The following is an 11101-nucleotide window of genomic DNA, read 5'->3' as shown; positions in this document are numbered from 1 at the left end:
ATATGTATATATATATATATATAATTTAACATTTATTAAATGAATGATAGACTTATTTGAGGCAAAGCCTAATGTCAGAACTAATCTAAGAAAGTTCATTCTCTTTTTTGGAAAGTTAATAATAATCATATTTCATATATTTTAATTCATAAATATATATGTATTATTTTCAAAACTAAAAGATTATTTGCTAGCTTCTTATAAGCAGATTCCCTAAATTAATTTTTAGTAGACAATCTACATATCTCCCCAATATTGTTGGCAACATCTTTCATATGGTATGTTTGAGGTGTTCCTCATAAATCATAGAGAAGTTAGTTGATATTTTTACATATATTCACAATATATTAACATATAAGTGTTTTGCTGTATCTGCATACTTTTATATTTGTATAATTTGCATGTGCAACTTTGAGTATTAATTTTATTCTAGCTTTTTTTAGGTAAGATATTTACCATTATAAATGAGAGCAAAATGATAAAATGATCTAAAATTAATGAAGGTAGAGAAAAAAATCTGAAGAATGACATTTTAACAAGTCTCATGATGTTTTTTTCCCCTTAGTGGACTTTGTATCCCGCAGTATTTTTTAAAATATATTTTATTAGTTCACTTTAGATACACATAATGAGAACATTCATCATAGGAAATTTGTACCTGCACATATTTCTTGTTTCTTCTGTTTTTTTCCCCATTTCCTTCCCCTACCTTCAATCCCTCTTCCCCTCATTTATAAAAATATGGTTCCATTTTTTCCTTCTATTCTGCTTTTTTCTTTTTGCTTCTTCCCCCCTCCATTGCTCTCCTTTCATTTGAACATTTCCTTCCCATTTCTCAATATCTATTATACATTTTTTATTCTTATTTACACTTTCAATTCCTCACATCAGAGAAACAATAGGATTTTAAATACTTGTTTCTGATTTATTTCACTTAAGAGTATGGTCTCAAAGTGCATCCATTTGACAAGAAGGATCTCAAGCTTATCCTTCTCTATGGCAGAATAGTACTTTGTTGTGTAAAAAGTTTTATCTTTATCCATTCCTCTGTTGATGGGCATTTGGGCTGTTTCTAAGATTTAGCTATTATAAACTGCTGCTATGAATATGGATCTGGATATATAGCTGTGGTATGATTCATTAATTCTTTCAGGAAGATACCAAGTACAGAAATAGCTGGGTCAAATGAAACCTCTAGTTCCAGTTTTAAAATGAATCTGTGCACCGATTTCCACAGTGGTTTTACCAGTCTACACTTTCATCAATAGTGGAGAATGGTGCCTTTTTTTCCAATAGCTCTGCTGGCATTTGCTATTGATTGATAGCTCAGTAATAGCTCTTCTTTCTGGAGTGAGATGGAACCTCAGCGATGGTTCAATTTGTCATCTCTTGAAAGCCAAGTTAATGTTGAGCATGTTTTCATATATTTATTTACTGTCCTTACTTCATCTGAGAAGTGTCTATTCATTTCAGATGCTCATTTTGAGATTAGGTTTTTAAATTTGGGGGAGTCTGATTTTTGGGGGGTTATTTACATATTCTAGATATTAGTCTTTTGTCTGAGGAATAGCTGGCAATTTTTTTTCCAGTCTGTAGCTCTTCTTTTCACTGTGTTGGTGGCTTCCTTTGCTGTTCAAGTGCTTTGGAAAACGATGAGATCCAGTTGTTGATACTTTGTAATATTTCCTGTGCCATCCTGGTTTTGTTCATAAAGTCATTGCCTACTCCTATATCTTCAAGATGTCTACCTATTTTATCTTCCAGCACATCTTATGTTTCCATTTTAATGTTTTCCATTTTTTTACTTTACTTTAGTGGATGATAAAATATATGGAGCTAGTTTTCATATTCTGTGTGTGAAGAGACAAATTTTCCAGCATCATTTATTAAAGAGGTTATCTTTCTTTCAGAGAAGGTGCATGGCTCCTCTGTGAAAGAAAAAGAGGTTGAGTTTGAATTTATTTCCACTTCTTCCAGTCTATTCATTTGATTCACAGGTCTGTTTTTGTGTTTGTGTTGTTTTTTGCCAGTACCATGCTTTTTTATCACAGTAGCTTCGTAGTATAATTTCAAGTCAGGGATTGTGATGCCTTGCCTTGGATCCCCAGAATTGCTTTTGATATTCCAGGTATCTTCTTGTTCTAAATGAATTTTAGGAATTTTTGTCTAATTCTACGAGATATACTATTAATAGCATGATTTGGGTTGTATTTAATCTGTATAAGAAACTTGGGATATAGCAATTTTACTATGTTTTTCCCCACACAAGAACAAGGAATATCTTTCTATTTTCTGATATCCTCTTCGTTGCCCTTTTTCTCAGTACTATAGTTATCTATATAAATATCTTCTATTTCCTTGGTTAGATTGATTCTTAGTTATTTCATTTTTTGGATGCTAATGTGAAAGGTGTTGTTTCCCTAATTTCTCTCTCGGTGAGTCTCATTTGTGTACAGGTATGCCATTCATTATTTGTTTGTTTGTTTGTTTTTTGTTACTGGGAACTGAACTCAGAGCCTTGCACTTGCCAGGCAGGTAGGGCCACCACTGAGCTAAATCCCTGGGCCAGGAATTCTATTCATTATTGAACATTGTCTTTGTATCCAGCTATACTACTAAATTTGTTTATTAAATCTAGAAGTTTTCTGTTGGAATTCCTGAGGTCCTCTCTGTAAAGAATCATGTAATCCTCAAATAATGACAACAACTTTTTACCTTAATATCCTTATTATTTTATTTTTTTCTAATGACTACTCTGACTAATGTTTTCAGAACGATATTGAATAAGAGACATGATAGCGGACATACTTGCCTTGTTCTGATTATTTTTACCATTAAGATTATTGGTACATTTAAAGCAAACCTTACAGTTAAATTTATCACTGGGATCTTGACTTTCCCATGATATATCTTGGTCCTTGATTTTTACCCTTACCTCTGTCCTCCCTTTACCCACTTCATCTTTCCCTATTTACAAAGATTTTCTTTTCCATTTTTTAACATTTTTCCTTTTCCCTTATTTCCTTTTCCCTTCCTTTCCCACTTCCCTTTTAGGCATTTTCTTTCTATTTCACACTCTCAATTATACCATTTAAACCTTATGTAACTTTTAGTTTTTCACACCAGAGAAATCATTCAGTATTTACTCAACAGTGTCCTATTTATTTCATTCTAGAGTATAGCCTCAATATGCATCGAGTTTCTAGAAATGACTCTAGTCTCGCTTTCTTTTTTATTTTATTATTTGTTTGTTTGTTTGTTTATTGATTTTTTTGAGACGGGGTCTCACTATGTAGTTGAAACTGTCCTGGAACTCACTATGTAAGCCAGGCTGGTCTTGAATTCAGTGATCCTCCTGCCTCAGCTTCCCAAGTGCTCAGATTATAGGCATGTGCCACCATGCCCGGCTCCTAGTCTCTCATTCTTTATGGCTGAGTAGTACTGCATTTTATAGAAAAAACACATCTTTATCAAGTCACCAGTTTATGGGCATTTGCATTGTTTCAAAGTTTGAATATAATGAACTGTGCCGCTTTAAACATGGGTGCACATGTATCACTGTGATATGATTCTTTTAATTCTTTTGGAAAGATACACAGCAGAGGGATGTCTGGGTCAAATGGAAACTCTGATCTTAGTTTTTTGAGGTATGTCCATATTGATTTCCATAGTGGTTGCATCAGTCTGCACTCCCACCAACAATGGAGAAGGGTTCCTTTCTCCCCTAACAACAGTTCTTATTGGTTGATTTCTCAATAGCTGCCATTCTTTCTAAAGGGTGAGGTGGAATCTCAGTGTTGTTTTGATCTGCAACTCTCAAATGACCAGTGATGTGGAACATTTTTTTCATATATTTACTTGATGCTTTTACTTTTTGTCTGGGAAAAGTCTGTTAATTTCAGATGTCCAGTTTTGGATCAGGTCTTTGTATTTGGGGGATATGAATTTTTTGAGTTATTTATATATTTCTAGATAGTAGACCTTTGTCTGAGAACTAACTGGCAATTTTTTCCCACATTATAGGTTGTCTATTAGTGCTCTTGGTGATTTCTCTTGCACTCTAAAACTTTTTAATACAATGAAATCCCAGTTGATTCTTTGTGCAAGTTCTCTTGCTGCTGAGGAGTTGTTCATAAGGTCTTCTCCTGTGAAAATGTCCTTGAGAGTTCTACCTAATTTACTTTCTAGTAAGTTTAGCATTTCTGTTTGGATATTTAGATCTTTCATCCACTTGGATTTTATTTTAGTGCATGGTGAAAGATAGGGATCTAGTTTTAATCTTTGGCAAGTTGAAAGCCAGTTTTTCCAACACCATTTACTAAAGAGGCTGTCTTTCCTGCAGTGAGGATGGTTGTTTCCTTCATCAAAGATAAGGTAGCTGCATATGTGTAGTGTTGTTTCTGCATCTTCTAATGTATTGCACTGATCCTCTGGTCTGTTTATTTGACAATAACATGCTGTTTTCATCATGGTGGTTTTGCAGTATTGTTTCAAGTTGGGAATTGTGATACCCTCTGCCATATCTCCGTTATCTAGAATGTTTTTTGCTATTTTAGGTCTCTTCTGGTTACAAATGAATTTTTGGATTGTTTCTCAAGTTCTGTGAAATATACTACTGGGATTTCAATAGGGATAGCATTGAGTCTGTATAGAAGTTTTGGCAGTATGGCCATTTTCACTATGTTAATTCTTCCAAGCCATGAGCAAGGAATTTCTTTTCATCTTCTTTTAACATCTTCTATCTCTTTTTACAGAGTGCTGTAATTTTCAGTGTAAAGGTCTTTTCTGTCCTTTAGATTGATTCCTAGATATTTTTTGAGGGAGTATTATTGTGTAAGGAATTGTTTCCCTAATTTCTCTCACAGTGAGTCTGTTATTTGTGTACAAGAAGGCTACTGATTTTTGAGTGTTGACTTTGTACCCAGCTACGCTACTGAATCTGTCAATTAAGTCTAGAAGTCTTTTGGCAGAGCTTTTTGGGTTTTCTATATAGAGTATCATATATTCAGCAAATAGTGACAGTTTAAATGCTTCCTCTCATATCTTTATTGCTTTTATTTCTTTATCTTGTCTAACTGCTCTGGCTAATGTTTCTAGAATTATATTGAACAGAAGTGGCGATAGTAGACATCCTTGTCTTGCTCCTGATTTTAGCATGAAGGTTTTCAGTTTATGACCATTCAGTTGTTGCTGATTTTAGAGGAAAAGCTTTCAGTTTTTTTTTTCCATTTAATATGATGTCAACTGTTGGTTTGTCATAGATACTTTTTATTATTGCAATTTTCTGTGTTTTTTTGTTTGTTTGTTTTGTTTTTTGGTACTGGGAACTTGGGTCCTTGTAGTAACAAGGCAGGCAGTGTCTATAGGGTTTTTATTATGAATGGAATTTGGACTTTCTAAAAAATATTTCGCTTTTTCTTCATCTATGGAGATGATATTTTTGTCCTTGACTCTGTTAATATGGTGTATTACATTTATTGGTTTTCATATGCTGAACTATCCCTGCTCCCCTGGGATGAATTCTAGTTGGTCATGTGTAATTGTTTTGATGATTTACCTCATTCTATTTGCCAGTATCTTACTGAGGTTTTTTGCATCTATGTTCATTAGGAAGATTGCCTTATAATTTTATTTTTGGTTGGATCTTTCTGTAGTCTCTGTGTCAGAGCAATGATTGCTTCCAGGAATTTGAGAATATCAATTCCCTTTTAATTTCATTGAAGATTTTGAGAAGTAGAGACATTAGATCTCTCTAAATCTCTTGTAGAATTCAGCAGTGAATTTTCAGGGCCTAGGATTATCTTTATTGGCAGATTTTTAATTATATCTTCAATTCCATTGACTGATATTGTCTTATTTAGAATTTTTATATCTGTGTGATTCAGGTTTGGACATCCATATGCATCTGTCAATTTCTTCACTGTTTTCCATCTTATTAAAATATAAGCGCTCAAATTAGGTATTGATCTTCTGGATTTCTGCAGAATCTATTGTGATTTCACCCTTTTCTTCCCTAATTTCATGTATTTGTGTCTTTTCTTTCCTTTTTTAATCAGGTTGACTCAGGGTTTGTTAATTGTGTTTCGTCTTTCAACAAACTGACTCTTTTTTTTCATTGGTTCTTTGTATTGTTTTCTTAGACTCTATGGTATTAATTTTTTCTCTGACCTTTATAATCTCCTTTGTACCAGCTTTGGACTTGACATGCTCTTATTTTTGTAGAAGATTGAGGCTCAATATTATGTTATTTATTTGAACTTGCTATGTTTTTCTGATGTGGGAATTCACAACTAAAAAAATTTCCTCCTAGTACTCTTTTCCTTGCATCCATCATGACTGATATGTTATATAGGCATTATCTTTTCAATGTACAAATTGTCTAATTTCTTCTTTAATTCATCTGTGACCTATTGGTTGTTCAGAAAGGTTTTTTTTTTAATTCCATGTGTTTATGAAATTTTTGGAGTTTCTTTTGTCAGTGATCTCTAATTTATTTGCCCTATGTTCTGAAAATAAAGGTGCTTGCTGTTGTTATTGTTTTGTTTTGTTTTGTTTTTAACCAGGGATTGAACTCAGGACCTTGCATTTGTGAGGCATTTGACATAAACACTGAGCTAAATCTGTGGCCCTGTGGTCTGAAAATAGGCATGGGATAATTTCAGTTATTTTGTACTTACTTAAATATGTTCTATGAGCTAGAATGTGGTCTATTTTGGAGAACATCCTTCGTGCAGCTGAGAAGAATGTGTTTTCTGATGTTCTCAGGAGGAACACTATGTAGATATCTACTGTCTATTTGTTTAGAAGTTTGTTTCAGTTCTAATATTTCTTTGTTGATTTCATTTTGGCTAATTGATCTATTGTAACATGGATTTTTAGGATAAATTAACTTTTCTTTTGTATTGTGTATTTTAATAAGTTTAACGAAGAAAATGCATATTATTTAAATATTTCATTTATTTATTTCCCCATTTACATCTTATTATAAGTGCTTATTTCACTACCTGAAAATGTCCATAAAGGAATTAGGGATAAGGCAAATGGTGTGATTTTTTTCTGATTGATTTAATGTGTGTATGTTGCCCTCCTCTAAACCTGAGTTACATCCTGATGAAAAGGGAGGTAAAGGGTCATAATAATAAGAAGCATACTGGATTTTTTCATGTTGTCAAAATTTGAATACAGAATAAAAATAAACACAGACCTACTATTAACAGAAAAAGCAACAACTATGATGGATTCTGTGCTATATACTTCTTTTTTTCATACTGGAGAGAAATATAGAAGTTACAGTTATTAGATACATGGATTTTTAATATAACCCTGAAAATAATTGCATTGTAATATTTGATCTTTCTGACACTAGTCTGGCAACATTAATTCTCCTGTCAAATAATGTACATTTATTTAAAATAGTGTTTGTTAATGTGTGTGCATATTTATGTCAATATGGGGCTAGATGTCGATTTTGAATTACTCTAATGAAATAATATCTTTGTTCCATATTTTCTTTTTTTAATCAGTTCAGTTTTGCATTTCCTTTTTTATTGGTACATTTTAGATATACAGTAGAGTTACATTCATCATTGGGATCTTGTGTCTTTACATGACGTATCTTGATTCTTATTTTTCCTCATTCCCCTGCCTTCCCTTAACCCACTCCACCCTTCCCTATTTTCAAAGAGTTTGTTTCCATTTTTTTATTTTCTCTGCTTTTTTCTTTTCCCTTCTTTTCTTTCCACTAGCCCTCCCATTTCCCCTGTACCTTTAGACCTTTTCTTCCAATTACATAATATCAATTATATATTTTGATCCTTATCTACACTTCTAGTTTGTCACACCAGAGAAACTACATGGTATAGTAACTGGTTTTTATTATAAATTTTATAACTTTGAGAATCCTGAAAATAGGGAAGTGTGTAGGGGGTGAAGAGAGGGCAGGGGTATGGGGAACAGTGCAAACCAAGGTCTTTCATATAAAAGTATAAGATCCCAATGATGATTGTAACTACCGCATGTTTGAAAAGTACCAATAAACTCAATAAAAAAAAGAATCCTGGAAAATTTTTAAATTCAGGAATTACAATTAATGGAATGGTGTAGTTGTTTCTTTAATATATTTTTAAAAGAACTGTATTTTCTTTTTCTTTGAATATGAAGTAATTACATATCCTAGATGTCATAGTTTGGAGACTATTTAAATGTGGAAACTAATTCTATGGTCTGTTTTCTTTTTTGTATCTCTAAATTTCTTATGATGAAATTCAATACCCAATATGATGACTCTAAGGGATATCTTTTAGAATATTATTAGATCACAATGGTGGAGTCCTAAGAAAGGATAGTAGTACCTGTATTAGTCAACTTTCCTATACTGAGGCAAAATACCTAACTGGTAATTTGATTCAAAGAAGGACAGGCCCAATTTTAAAAAGTTTTAGTCCATTACTACCTAAATCCAAGGCAGAACATCGTGGTGGAAGGATGCAGTAAAATGAAACTGCTCACTCTTGGAATCCTGGTGGCAGAATAGAGAGGAAGAGCCAGAGAGAAAGGAAGGGCCAGAAATGAGATACACTCCTCAGGTCTTACTCACATGACAGCCCACACACACCCAGAAGTGACCTTTACTAACTCCCTAAGTATCCCTCAAGGCAATCAAGTCAACTGTTGAGAAAAACCAGCACAGTGCCCTTATAAGTGACACCTCAGAGAGAAGCCTTGCCCCTCTGATGCTGACAACCAGAAGATAAGAACCAGCTGTGAATCAGAAAATGAAAAGTCAACTGATGGAGAATATTCCAGTGCCTAGTCATATATTTATTAGTCTCCAGAACCATAAGAAATCATTTTTATATTTATAAGCTACTCTGTCTATAGTATTTTGTTATGGTGGTCCAAAATGAATAAGATAAGAACCTATGAAAGTCATGGCTGATTCAGACTCCATCAGAAAGTGTAGCCAAGAGGGGCCAACAGAGCTCCACTTTGCAAAACAAGAGAAAATAATATGTAGTATACTTTCTGAAATCTATTTATGTGAAATCCAGAAATGGTTCCAAATATGCACTTACTTCTAGTCATATAGTCTGTTGTTATAAGGAAGACATGGATTATAAATAAATCAGTTTAATCAAGTTGTGATTAGAATTTAAATTCTATTTTTGTCCACTTATAAATTTGACTTTGAAATTAAAAGTAGGAAGGAAATAATATTATGTAATTGGCACTGCATATATTAACACACATCTTGCCACTAACTCGATTCTTTTTAATTGTATTAGTTTTAATACTACTAAATGAGTTTATGAAATAGTCATCACATTTCAGTAAACATATTAAATACTAGGAACTCGAAGTTATAACTCCCTTTCTTAAAGAAGGCTAGACTATGATTGGGACAAAGGGATGATCAAAATTTCATTTTTCTGCATAGTCTTGATAGAGGTGTAAAAGAAGCTAAAATGTTATGTAGCTTTTGATCATAGTAAGGCAATGAGGCTTTTCTAGGAAAATGGGCAGAGTGAACCCTGTTGGTAGGGAGCCCATTTTTATGGGCAAGTAATTCAACTAGATCTCAGGTCGAGAAATGCAAACAGGCTTCTATATTGAAAAAGTACTTAAGAGAAACCAGTTTTTTATTGTGTGTATAGAAGAAGATGGAATTATACTTTTAAATGGAAAAAAAAGAGGTGTCAGCATTTGAGTATAATTGGGGAAATACATTAACACTGCTGTTACTGAACCTAAAGCATAAAGAAGAGTGAAGTTAAAAATGGTGTAATTTCAGTGGTTCGTTCCTGTCTCTCAAGCGCAAGGAACCAGGTTCGATCCCCGGTAACAAACACACACACACACACACACACACACAAAGAATGGTGTAATTTCAGACTGAGCCATGTGGCAAGTGGGCTTTTGGTTCTTTGCTCATATTCTTTTATCTCTTCACATTTCTGAATACCTGATGTTCAACAGTCAGCACCTGTCTCTTCCCAAAAAACTGCCCTTAGTCTGTGAGATATTGTTTACCAAGACACTGTTGGACAGCCAGATTCCCTGGAAATTTACAGCTGTCCCGAGGTGGCCCTCATGTAATGACAGACAGATATACCAGGATGCATATTCTAGCTCCCTTATACCTGAGCAGGACAACTTAAAGCAAGAAAAACTTTGTTGCCTCTAGAATTTCCCTGCAAACCAGAAGCAGAAAAGTTATTCTTCACTATTATTTTGCACAATATTTCAGCTTTTCTTAGTCTCAATTTGTTTCTGGTACTGGATTTTCCTGACCACAGTGCTCAGTGTTTCTTGAAAACCGCTGTCCTGTTGTCAGTGAAATACATTTACATACATTCTTGTTGCATGATCTGCTTCTAGCAAACCCAAACATTTTGTTTGTTAGTTTGTTTATTTGTATTATGTGCTTATGGAATATTGCAGATGGCAAGTCACTGTTTGGATATATGGATATGGATAACAGAAAAGATGTGGTTAAAGTTATATATTATATGAATATTGAAGAAATGGGCAATATTTTAACCATTAGCATATCCTATTCTATAATAAACTGTGTATTAAAGTTTGTTAAAGTCTTTCAAAATTTAATGTATTCTACATTTATACAGTGAGAACAATGTGGAGAGATTCTAATAATGTAAGCAGATCCTTACATTAAATGTAGGCATGAAGTTTGCAATATGTCCTTTATCCAGTACATTTTTTGCATTATGACTTCCTACTTTTTAAGTTAGATTTAGTTTCCTGATAATAACTGACATTCACTGATTTGCTTAACCCTTCATTTACTTTGTGTTCATCATTAATAAATAACTTTTATCTCCTGTAAAGTGTCAGGCTCTTATATCAATCACTGAAGAACTACCATGCACTGAAGAATTACTTTTCTATGTGCAAAGTGACCATGATGTAAATAATCTTATTTTTTACAAATAAACAATCTTATTTTTTACATGAAAAACGATCTAAATAGATCTTTACATGCAAAAAGATACTAAATAGAGAAAATCAACCAATTAAAATCTTAGTGGCATTGAATAAACAGACTTAAGAGTAGACACTTGAACTTCTCACATGAGTTAGC

The sequence above is a fragment of the Fukomys damarensis genome, unplaced genomic scaffold, assembly GCF_012274545.1.
Source record: "Fukomys damarensis isolate Sample0158 unplaced genomic scaffold, DMR_v1.0_HiC HiC_scaffold_30, whole genome shotgun sequence".
Lineage (NCBI taxonomy): Eukaryota > Metazoa > Chordata > Mammalia > Rodentia > Bathyergidae > Fukomys > Fukomys damarensis.
This window is presented reverse-complemented; position numbering follows the sequence as displayed.